Source organism: Cicer arietinum, chromosome 5 (assembly GCF_000331145.2).
Source record: "Cicer arietinum cultivar CDC Frontier isolate Library 1 chromosome 5, Cicar.CDCFrontier_v2.0, whole genome shotgun sequence".
NCBI classification, from domain to species: Eukaryota; Viridiplantae; Streptophyta; class Magnoliopsida; order Fabales; family Fabaceae; genus Cicer; species Cicer arietinum.
Window position 1 is genome coordinate 6,497,870 of NC_021164.2, and position 13,570 is coordinate 6,511,439.

Here is a 13,570-nt window from a genome sequence, read left to right on the forward strand (position 1 = left end):
TCTTCAACGGTTGGATCGGTAAAACGACGTCTGTAGGGGGAGAAATCGTGTTCGCACAGCACCAGGTTATCCCTAATTTATTTTGTCTCAGTGATTGTGTTTGTCTCATTATTTGTATGGCTTTGAGAGAAGGTTTGGAGGTTCATTGTGTTGTTTTGAAAAATGGGTTTTGTGTTAATTTGTATGTTGGGACTTCTTTGGTTGAAATGTTTGTGAGAAGTTTGGTTTCTTGGACTGCTGTTATTGTTGGGTTTGCTAGGTGTGGGGATATGAGTGAGGCCAGGAAGCTTTTTGATGTTATGCCTGATAGAGATATTGTTGCTTCTAATGTTATGATTGATGGGTATGTGAAAATGGGGTGTATGGATTTGGCGAGGGATTTGTTTGATAAGATGAAGGATAAGAATGTTATTTCTTGGACTAGTATGGTTCATGGTTATTGTGAGGATGATGATGTTGTGGCGGCTAGGGTTATGTTTGATTGTATGCCTGTCAAGAATGTGCTTAGTTGGAATGCGATGATTAGGGGATATTGTGAGAATAGACGACCGCACGATGCGTTGAAGTTGTTTTGGGAAATGAGGGGACGTTTGGATGTGGAAATGAATAAAGTGACGGTTGTGAGTGTTCTTCCTGCTGTTGCTGATTTGAGTTCTTTGGATTTGGGTGTTTGGATTCATGGGTTTGTGCAAAGGAACCGACTTGATGAAGATGTTCATGTGTATGCTTTGGTTGATATGTATGCAAAATGTGGGGAAATTGGAAAAGCTAAATTGCTTTTTGAGGAGATGAATGAAAAAGATACATCGTCGTGGAATGCTTTGATAAATGGTTATGGTGTCAATGGTTGTGCGAAGGAAGCGTTAGAAGTATTCGCAGCAATGTTACGGGAAGGATTTGAACCGAATGAGATAACAATGACTAGTGTGTTATCTGCTTGCAACCATTGTGGTTTGGTAGAGGAAGGAAGAAGATGCTTCAAAGAAATTGAGAGATTTGGAATTGTGCCTCAGATTGAGCATTATGGTTGTATGATTGACCTTCTAGGAAGGGTTGGATACTTGGATGAGGCTGAAAATTTGATCTTCTGTGTTGTCGCTCTGTTTGTTGCTTCTTCTGTTTGATTGCTAATCTCTCTAGTGATTTGCTTTGTTGCTTCTCTCTTTGTTTAGTTTGGTTTGATATGATTTAGTTTTGTTTGGTTCTATTTGGTTTGGTTTGTTTGGATTTGGTTTCGTGGTGCTACTTCTTTGGTTGTTCCTATCTGTTGATTTTGATATGGTTGTTGCTCCTTTTTTGATCGCTTCTTTTTCGGTTTGATTTTTTTGTTGGCTTGGTTCTTCTCTTTGATTGTTGCTTCTTCTTTGGTGACATCCCTCTTGTCCCCCCGGCTGTCCAACCACCTCCTACGATTGTTGATCCTCCTCGTTACCCCTCTCATCATCATCTTCAGCATAGAATCATTATTCTACTGTTTGTCTCTTCTTCTTTACAGATTGCTGATTTGTTCACAAAGATGCATTCCATTAAACGTTTTCGTTTTTTTTAGTTGACAAGCAATGACACAAGGATATTATACTAACATTGTCGACGTAGAAAGCTATGCATGTTTTTGGTCAAACACAATGTCAACTGACATTTGGCAGCTCATTCTCACACTTATTCACATTTTCCATTAGACTCAAAACAAGAACGTTCTAGGTTGGTCAAGAATGTTCTGGATAGTAATATAAACATGTGTTTAATGTGCTTAAATCAAATTTGACACTTGGTTAATATGTCTAATGACTATATTCAACTTTCTTTGATTTTTCAAGTCTCTCTTTATCTATAAAAGGAAGATCAATCAAAAGAAAATTCAAGATTTCCAAAGTAATCAATCTATAGTTGATCATTTAAAGCTGAAGCTCCAAAACTCTTCTCTCAAGCAAAACTTCAGTTCTCTAACTATATTTGTGGATCATATTACTATGTTCTTGTTGTTAATCAATCTCAAATAAGAGTGTAGATATTTTAGATCCTAAACACTTTTTTATCATACACATTATTTTGCAACTCAATTCTATCTCTTATGTTAGATCAAATGTGTTGTAAAAACCCATTCTTGTTTGAAAGTTACTTATAAATATCATTTATGGAATGAAATGTGATTGTAGAAATTCCTTTCAAGATTGAAAGATGAATGTTGTAATTGATCAAAGTGTGATCAAGAAAAATAGTGCTAGGCAAAATGTTCTGGTGTTGAGCACATTCGTGAAAAATTTCATAGATTATGAGGACTGGATGTAGCTCACATTGGGTGAACCAGGATATATCTTTGTGTGATCTTCTTATCCATTCTCTATATTTATCTTCCACTCACTAATCTCATTTCACTTGCTTATAAGTTGAAATATATTATTTGAACTAATACATCTAGAAACGTTATGGAGATTAATTTATTTCAACCAAGATTATTCTTGAGTTAAAGAAATTTAAGTGCATGAATTAAATTTTAAAAAGGGATCACAATTCAAACCCTCTTTCTTGTGATTGATATTGCAACTACAAGGTAAACAACATAATTGAATTACAACTACAAGATATGTTCAAAACCTTTAGTGATGTGTTATTGTGTAAGGATTCATGAGGAAGGAATTCCATATTATCACAATCATAGACAGTGAGAGATATTAAGGTTTAGATAGGCCGTCTCTCGAGAAGGACATCAGATATGATAATCAACTTTCAAAGATAATTTAGAGGGATCATTATTTGGATGAGTACATCTAGTGGCCTTGTAATTGTAATGTTTCTATTATTATTATTATCTAAGTCCCATGACTCCACCAATAGAGGACATCCTTTCAACTGAATATCAATTAGGTAGGAAGTTTGCCGAGTATATTTTTTATGAGTTTTAGACAAATTTCCTCTATCAGATGCGTAAGACTAAGAAATTCTATAGTTCTACCTCCAATCAACTTTCATTCCTCCAATTCTTGCATATCCTTAAAGTGTAGTTTCTCCAATGAGGGAAATTGTTGAAACAAAGGAGAACTATTAGTACTTCCATAAAACTTAATATCAATTGTCTTAATGATTACATCCCTTCAATAATGGGTTATTTATGAGTACCCAATTTTCCCAATGGGTATGTTCCCTTTGAGCTTTGGACATTTACTCATTGGCAAACATGTAAAACTAGAAAACACAATAGTTGTACCTTCAACAACTTCCACTCGTCCCACTCCCACATCTGTCTAAAATGCAGTGTCTCCAAGGAAGGAAATGGTTAAAATGAAGGCCAACTATTAATTCCATAGAATTCAGTTCCATCCGTCTTTACTGATGTCATTCTTTCAATATATAGCTTTTTCAGGCTATGTAATCGACCAATGGGAGGCAACAAAGAACAATTATCATAAAAATTTATGTTCAAAGACACAATGTTGCCAAAGGAAGAATCACTCACCCAATTTGGAAAGACGGTTGCACCACAACCATTAATTCTAAGTTTCTTCAAATTAATTGATGATCCCAAATGTTCAAGTACACCATGTTGAATGTATAAATCTGGAGAACAATACATACATAACTCTAACTCCTCAATTAGTTAATTCATCTTCAAATTAGCTTGAAGAACATAAGAGATTTTAGTCACATTTTTTCTAGACCTAAGGTAGAATGCTTCCCTTGTAGAAGGGAAATTTTCCAATCTCTACAACCTTCAATCCATCCAATTTTTTGCTGACAATTAAGTTCGACAACTTTTGGAGATTTTGTAGTTTGGCTATTTGTTTGGGAAACTCCTTCAAATAAGTATTTGTGATAACAAAGTGATGAAGATTCACTAATTTTCCTATGTCTTCTAACAATTTAGTTCGATGCGAACAATCTGACAACAACAAGGTATGCAAATTGTAAAGTTTACATGGAACTAAAGGCAACCTTTTAATCATAATGTGGGAGAGATTCAAGTATCGTAGGTATGTCAAGTTCCCAATAGAGTTTGGGAACTCTATGATACTCCACTAGTTTGACAAAGACAACGCAAATGTTTTATTGTTGACAAGAAGTTATGTGATACCATGATTGATAACCAACAATCAGACTGTTGTCTTTGAAAAGGTAAGGTTAGAATAATTGTTGCGATCTAAAAGTTCGAGCGTTTCTCGAATTCAATGGAGTCGTAAAAAAAAATTATTTTAAAATAGGAAAAATATTGAAAAACCCTTAAAAATAGAAAAAAAAAATGTCTTTGAAACCAAATTTTGAGTTTGTGAGTCGATTAATAGGGAAGGTATTAGCTGTAACACCATAAATTTTATGATAAACTATTTTATTAATTAAATAGGATTTTAAATAATTAATTTGATGTTAAAATTATTATAAAATAAATATATGTTAATAAACTTTGTGATTAATTTCCATTATATAGGTGATTTTTATGAAGTGCTAGTTTTATATATACTAGATTACATGAGCGATATAAATCATAAATATTATATTTTATTATTTGATATATTTTTTAAAAAAGTAATAGTATTTAGTGTAATATATATTTTAAAGAAAAATATTTTATACGATTTTACGTGTATATATGCACACCCAATTAATATATAATTCTTTTATGTGTTTGACTATTATTAAATGTGTACTTAATTATATTTATTTAATTGTAAATATATTTTATTTTAATTATTTACTTTATGAATAATTATCTTGAGATAGTGGTAATATTGTGTTTGATTTTCTTTATTTTTATATACTTATTATGATATTGTGATTATATATATATATATTTAGAATGATTTAGTATTTAATATAAAGTGTTGATTTTATACTTATTTATTTTATAATTTTGAATATTCTCTAATTATGATAGTATTTTAATGTGACTATTAGAAAGAAAAAAAGTATCATTAGGGTGATTATTTTGAATATGAAGGTTTTGATTATTAATATATTTTAAACGATTTATTACTTTATTTTATAAAATTTTAGTTTTGAAATATTAGCAATATTTAGTAATTAAATTATGTTAAAAAAAGTTAAAACTTTAGTTTTATTAATTATTGGTTTTATTTAAAAATAAATAAAGAGACCAATGAGTTTTAACCATGTGTGAACCCTAATTGTTAATAAAATAAAACAAAAAAAAAAAGGGAATTGGACGGGCAGCTTTGAAACCAAAGTGTAAACACAAGAACAACCTATCGTTTGGCACTGGTGATTGATAACTATCCAGAAAACTTTCTCCATTTTCGCCCAAATCTGAGTATGTTATTTCATTCATTTAACTAGTCCATTAAACATAATTTTCCAGAATTTTAACAACCCCAATTTCTCTCTAAAATACCCGACTTCTTCGTTTGTAGAATTCGTTATTTTGCACCGTTCTCCTTCACCGTAAGTCCGATTTGAGTGAAACCAACGCCAAAACGACCGTGTGAAAAGTGACTATATTATCCTCTGGTTTGTTTTCTGATTTATGGTAATTTTCCTTGACTGAATTTCGAATTTAGTTTTTAGAGTATCTTCTCATATTTTATTTTTAACGTTTACCCATAAACTGTCGAGTTAGATCGATTGATGGACAAAGAGTCAATGAACAAAGGCTGTCTGCTCGTGGAATCATATTCGTGTGTGAAAGTGTCGAAATAAGGTAAGGAGTGAGAGAACGTTTGAATTCATGAGTGTAATATATTGTGAGATGAACGGGAAAATCGTATTTCCCAACGATTCATCCGGGGCTCGCTACGTATGGCAGCAGCCCTTTGAGGGATAAATTAATTAATGTGAAAATATGGAAATTGTGAGATTAAAATATAGAATAGAAATATTTGTAGGGCGTTGATTGATTTAATTTATTTGAATGTGTGATATTGATATTATTGTGATATTGGGTGTCGAATTAAATTTATATATGTGTGATTAGATGAGTTTATGTGATGTGATAACAAAAGATGGATGTGTTGTGATAATTTTATGTAATGATGATGATGTACGATTAATAATTGTGACGTTATAAATTTGTGATAAAGTTTGATTGATGATATTGATGCTATAAATTTGTGATGAGTTTATGTGATGATGATGATAGTGATGTTCTAAACCGTGATGAGAATATTGAATTAACCTCATAGTTGATGAAATAATGGTGATTTCAATTTGTTTATGAGATGAAGATTTTAATGGAGTTTCATATACCAACGAGGGGAGAAAATAAATATTGTGAATTTGTGAAGTGGAGATTATTTTGTCATCATATAGGTAGGGCCTGACAAGCCTAATGATTCTGGGCAAGTACAACTGAATGAGTCTGATCGTGGCGGTCTGCTGTCGAGCCTTAAGGCAAAATTGTTAGACCTAGGAGGTATTCGGGTGGGGAATTCCTAGGTGACTTGGAGGTAGCACTCCAAATGTCAGGAGCTACCATGCAACACACGTTTACCTCGATTGTCACATATATGTGTCTCATGTTGAGTTGAGGGGATCTATGAGGACAAGGCCAAATTGAATTGTCCGTCCACCGGGATGGTGGCATAGTATCAAGCCTCCTAACCAAGTACTTCAGAGTTAGAATGGTACCACATTGTGAAGTAGAGTCTAAGCTCATGCATAACATTGTATTTTCTTGTGATTGTTTTGTTGTGATTAATATCTATTATATGTGATAATAATTTATGCGATGATTTGATGTTACAGTGAAGTGTATTGATTTTCTTTGATTTTGACTATATAATGTGATGTTTTTCCTTGAAGAATGATTGTTTAAAAGGTCGAGGGAGAGGAGGAGGGTGAGGTCGCCTCCCAAAGACATAGTTGTCGTTCCGACAGTGACAGCGATAGTACAAAGGTTTAAGTTTTCTAATCCTGTTTTTATTTTTCATTCACAATGTTATCTTCTTTTTACTATTTTAAATCAAAACTTTAAATAAATAAAAAAACAGAACAATTATGATGTCAAGAGAAAAAAAAAATTCCTTAACTGTTCTTCTGTTTGTTTTTCTTTGCAACTACTATGTTTTCTTCTTCTTCTTCTTCTTTGTTTTATGTGTTTTTTTTGTTAGTGTTAGATTTTTCCCTCATCCCTTTGAAATTTAATGAAGATGTATTTATAGATTTTTTTACTTGTTTAATTGCTTTCTTGCTCTGCATTTGTTTCCCCATTAATTTCATGTTTGATGTTTTATTTTCTTTGCTCATAATTTGAGTTCTTCTGCCTATCTGATACATTTACATTTTTAAAAAACAATTATTTTTATCTGAGTGTGTTAGTTCTTTGTTTATGCTTAAAAAATAAAGTAGGTTTTGGATGAGCTAATGTTTCTCTATATGTCTCTGATTCTGTAGAATATCGTTTTCATGATTCTGTTTTAAACTCAAAGTTTTGTCTTTTTCTTTCTGCATCATAACAACCAGAGAAAACAATATGAATTTTTTATTCTATTAATTAATTAAATATGTATTATTTACTCTAATGTTATTATAATTGTGGTTTTATGAGATGACGAGACAAAATGAGTCTCATTTTTTTTTAGCTATATATTTTTATTTTCTTATATATATATATATATATATATATATATATATATATAAATAAAGATATATAAATAAAGATTTCTGCCTTCATAATCATTAATACAAAAAATGAATATATCAAATTTATTGTGCGAGTCATATTCACTTTTAGTGAATGGCAAATCACGAATATTTTGAAGACTTTCACGGGGCTTTTGTTCATCCAACCTTATACAATATGGAAATGTAAGCATTGTAGCTATACCATTCATGAGGTCATGCATTTCATAGATTGATTCCCATAAACAAACCTTGTGGTGATGATGATCTTACTTTCTAGATCCCCAACATTAAATATTGAAGGTGCAAACACGATAAGGGGGTTGAATTGTGTTTGCCTAAGTTGATAATTTTTTCATTATTTGATTAAACTAATTCAAACTTGATGATTTACTTCGTGTAGAAGCAATAACAAAACTAAGAAGTGCAAGAATAAAGTGACACAAGTAAATTATCATGGTTCACCACTAAATTGACTATATCCAGACCCGTCACTTAGAAGGATTTAATGCACTAATTCAATAACTTGAATTACAAAACATCTAATCCTCTAAGCCAGTCTTCCCAAATAGCCTGACAGTCCTATACTTTTGAGAAACACACACATCTTGACTCTACCAGTCAAGCCTTCTCCACACAATATGACAACCTCAAATTGTTGAAGGCACACTAAAACCACTATCGGGTTTGAATAAAAAGGTTTGGAACTTGAGTAATTGCTTCTAACAAGCTGATTATAACAATGACTATCACACTTTAAGAAAAACACTCAGAAAATATTTCTCATTCGAACAAGTGTTCCTCTCTTTGAACTCTAAGACGAATTTGGAATTTTGAGCTTAAGTTCTTCTACTCTTTTCTTATTTTTTTGATGATCTTCTTCTTCATCCTTGAGTATCTATTTATAGATAAAATTAGAGTCCTTGTTTAATTGTGAATTATATCTTCATTTCTAGCTTAAACAATAATGATCTTATTCAAAAATAATTTTGAACAAGATATTTTTTATAATATGTTCTTTAGCTAATTCTTTATTTCTAAATCCAATATGAGCAGTTCTCCTAGATTGATTATGTTCGTATTTTGTTCATATTGAGTTTGTAAATTCTTTAGATTGACATTGTTCTAATTTTTTTAAGATTGAGTTTGTAAATTCTTCAAATTGAAACTGTTCGTATTTTGTTAAGATTGGGTTTGTAAATTCTTCATATTGATACTTTTTGTATTTTGTTAAGATTGCTTTTGCAAATTGTCCATATGAAACTTCCTTCCTATTGTTTTCTTTGATATGGGCTGGAACATAGTATTGGACTGGTTCTTGAACTTTCACAAGTAGGAGTATGACTAAGTCCAATTAATATTTTGTCATTTGTCAAAATTTGAATTATTTATTTTTCATATAATAAGTCTATCTTTTTGTCAGTGTTTCTTCTTGTCAGATTTTCTTCTTGTAAACAATTCTTGATCATATCTTCTTGTAAATAATTCATATTTTCTTGTAGATAAATCTTAATCAAATCTTTATGTAAATAATTCATATATTCTTGTGATAAATCTTGGTCAAATCTTCTTGTAAATAATGCATATATTCTTGTAGATAAGATGTTGATCATATATTCTTTTCAACTTGGTCAAAGATTTTCTTCAATTATAAATCTAAATCAAATCTTCTTTAAGATTGTCTTTAAAAACACGAATCTTCTTTCATACTTTGTGAAAAGATATTATTCTCATAAAATATTTTTGTTAACATCAAAACTCTAAATATAAAACTAATATGATTCCAACAAGTTACGTGATACTATGTTTGATAGCTAACAATCAGACTATTGTCTTAGAAAAGGTAAGGCTAGGATATTGTGTAGATTTTTTAATCCGACCAACTTATCAAATTTGTTGTGTGAGTCATATTCACCTTTAGTGAATGACAAATCACAAACCTTTTCAATAATTTCACGGGGATTTTGTTCATTCAACCTTATACAATATGGAAATGAAACCATTGTAGCTAAATCATTCACGAGGTCGTGCATTTCATAAATTATTTCCCATCAACAAACCTTGTAGTGATGATGATCTTACTTAGGAAATCCCCAGCATTAAAGATGTCTTTTAGATCACCCCTATCAACATAATTTTCATCCAATATATCATTCAATGCTAACAAAAACTTTTTACGGCAAAACTTTGTTGCAATTGCACTTGCAGAATATTCATGTTATTATCATTTGTTGCTTTTATAGTGACAAATTCAAGAAGAGTTTTATTGACCAAGATTGTCAAACTCTAGATCCTACCTAAGATCTTTAGGGTATGGAAAAAGCGTAGATAGTAGGATCGTAAAGTGGATCTTAAGATCTCACAAAATTGACAAAACTATACCATAAAATAAAGAAAAATAACCTTAACATAAAAATTCTCATTGGTTCAATAAAAAATCACAAGTTGAACATAAAAGACTATTACCATTGTTTTAAACAAAAAAAAAAAATCTATTACCATCATCTAACAACATCTAAAACTTTAATTTAGCAATTCATCCAAGGCGTTGTGATCAAAACCAACATCTTCCATACAATATTCATCTCCTTCTCCATCAAATTTATCATCAAGGTTGTAAATCTCCAAATCATCTTGAGGGGTAGTATCTTCAACTCCATTCCCTTCTTCATTTTGATTGTCAAATTCTAAATCCTCATTTTCTATTGTGAAATCTAAAATGTCATTCTCAGTTGAACCTTCATTATTATCTACGATCCATTCATCATCAGATTCAAGATCATCAAGGTTATGTTCTACCACATTTCTAGTTTGCTACTTAACTAATTTTGAATTTGTCATCACAAACACAACATCATTCATTGTCTTTTGTTTCAAACGATTTCTCCTCTTTGTGTGGACCTAATAGATACAAACTCCATTGGTATATAGCAAGTTGTGGATAATTTTCAAAGTGAAATTTAAAGTAATTTTTACTATCTCAAAGGCGCTCCAATTCCGCTCACATCCAGATGAACTGCAAGTTAAGCTTAACACACGAATTGCAAAAGTTTGAAGTTTTGGATGCTCATCCCCATATGATTCCCACCATTGTGATGGAGTTTTGGTTTTAAGTGCAGCCTTTGCTATCAGACTACCCAAAAACATTGCTTGTGTCTTGAAATCTTCCAGTTGAGCATCAATGTTGCAAATTTCTTCAACGTCTCCCACCATCTTTTGTAAACAGTCATATAACCCACGTTTTACTTCATAATCAGCTTTAAATCCAGGGCTGTAATGTAGTTAAGGGTTAAGGTAGTAGTCTGCCGCATGTAAAGGCCGATGGAGTTGTTTATCCCACCTCTCATTAATGATATCCTATACAGGCTTGAAACTAAATAATGGAAAAACAACTAAATTACTTTTAGGCCTGAAATAAAATGTAGAATTTATAGAAACATTGTGCATTGCAAAACATAAACATTATGTAGAATTTGAAGGCCAAATGCATAATTTGCAAAAACATAACTTGTAGAAATAGTAGTACCTTCTTTGAACACCGTTGAAGACAACTTTGGATTCTCTCTTTAGCTTGGTCCATTGCCTCATATATTGGATTCTCTCCTTAGCTTGGTCCATAGCCTCATAAATGAACCTCATTGCGTGTTTCTTATATGAATCCACTAAACGAATCACTTTGATTAGTAGATAAACATCTTTTAAGCAAATTGCAAGCTTTTTTTTCAAAACTCTTTATCCATAATCACTTCTTCAACATACTACCATTCACTAGTTTTTGCAAACTTGCTTGATGTTCATTCATTAGATGTGAACATTCTTATCAATGATCCTTTGTTCTCCATGAGACAATCCAAAGTTAGATAAGATGTTGCAAATTAAGTAGCGGCTGGTCTCACCAAATCTTTTCTTTTGGTGAAATGTTGTAATAAAGAAATTAGAGAACCCTTTGAATATATATATATATATTGGGTAATTTTCTTACCCTTTGAAATTGTTTCATGATTAATTATTATCTTTTTCTCAAAATCCTCTAACATGAGATCAATACAGTATACTGCACACAGTGTCCAATAGAGCCTCTTCCTTTTTAACATTATCATTGCACCAGTAGCTTTGTAATTTGCTGCATTGTCGGTCACAATTTGCACGATATTTTCTTCTCCAACTTCTTCTATTACTTGATCAATCATTTGATATATTTTATCGGCAATTTTTATTATATGAGAAACATATATTGATTTTTTAAAAAATAGTACCTTTAGGGCTGTTAACTAGTAAATTCAAAAGTGTCCTTCATCTTTTGTCCATCCACCCATCACTCATAATAGGACAACATGTCTTCTTCCAAGTAAGTTTGTGTTCTTCAATGACCTTAGTTGTCTCCTCCACCTTTTGCTTCAAGTACTTTGTTCTGATTTGATGATAGGAAGGTGGCTTAAAACCAAGGCCATGTCTTGAAACCATCTCCAACATCCTTTCAAATTCATCACTCTTTGCCACATTAAAGGCTATGCCATTATTGTAGAAGAATAAAGCTATTTCTAGACACGCTTCTTCTTTCAAATTCTTCTTAAAAATGTTGTTGATGGTGACGTGAGTACTTACTACATTTCTCTTGAAAAGTTTTACAGGGGTAACATTCTCATCCTCTTCTAATAACCTTTTTCCTTTTACATTATCTGTATCATTCTCTTCTATTTTCTTCAATGATTTATCTTTCAAGGATTTTACAAGTTCAAACATATTTTTCTTCACATCATCAGGTACAATATCACATGCAATAGCGTTAAGCTGCGTACCAGCCAAATGGTGTTTCAGTCTGTACACTCCTCCAATAAATGTTTTTCCACAATAATTGCATTTTATTTTTCTGGTTCCTTCATCAACAGATACATTATATTTCCATGTTATATCAGTTATGCTTTCTTATGCATTTTGTTGCACTTTGGAAGGTGCAGAACCAGAACTATAGGCAACAGGAACAGATGTAGTCGTAGACATGATTGATATCGTGAGGCAACAAGAAAAATTGCATATTGCAACGAACAGGATTGAGGAGAGTTTCAGATATGAGATTGAGAATAGTTGTAGAGACGAGAAGAATTTATAGAAGAAATAAAAGGAGGAAATCTGAAAGTGAATCATTTAATTTAAGTTGTAGAGCAGAAAAAAAATTGGAACAATGAAGAATACGAACAAAAAACGAAACAAACAGTTGTTGCCTTCAAATCCTCGTGTTGGTTGTTGCTGCCTTTAAATCCTCGTGCGTGTGTCTTTTCTTTATGGGAAACAAGCGGAATACGAAGGCGAAGAGGTGCAAAACGAGCCAGAGCTAGGGTTTTTACAACCGGGTCGAAAACAGGTCGAAACAGTGTAACGAATCGAAATGGCTAACGACATAGATCTGGGTCGTACGAAGCTATTTCCTTCGCTCTAACACTATTCATGTTGTAAAACGCGTAAGATATTTGGATCATTCGCTTTAGAACTTGCTCCTAACAACAATGTTACTGACCATGACAATATCAAAATCTTTAAAGATATAAACTCACTATTTATAAAAGAGTTTAGCTAGGGAAATCACTCTTACTATACTGCCACCAACACTACATTTTCTACAAAAGATACTCTTTTAAGTATTTTATGTCACTATTTCTATCGTAAATAGAATAATCAACATTTTTTTTCCCCTTAATCGAAAGAGATTTCTGTTGTACATATATACCAATATGTAGCAAACAACATTGTCCTCTAAAAAATTTGAGAAATATTTCTTCAAGAACTTCAAATTTTAAGTCTACATACACTTGAAACAAATGTTGGGATTTGGTGGTATGAACATGCACTCAGGGAAACAGCAACACATCTAATTAATTAAGGATTAAATATATTTTTAGTATTTATAAAATTTTAACAATTTTATTTAGTCCATATATGGTTTAAGTCAACTCATGTATAACATTGAAATTTTTAAATGAATTTTTACAAACATATTTAGAGCATT

At 31.5% G+C, this 13,570-nt stretch overlaps 1 pseudogene; it reads right to left on the reverse strand.

Moving 5' to 3' along the window:
- Nucleotides 1–10,089: 10,089 nt before the first annotated feature.
- On the reverse strand, nucleotides 10,090–12,567 carry LOC113786261 (uncharacterized; annotated as a pseudogene).
- Nucleotides 12,568–13,570: the final 1,003 nt, after the last annotated feature.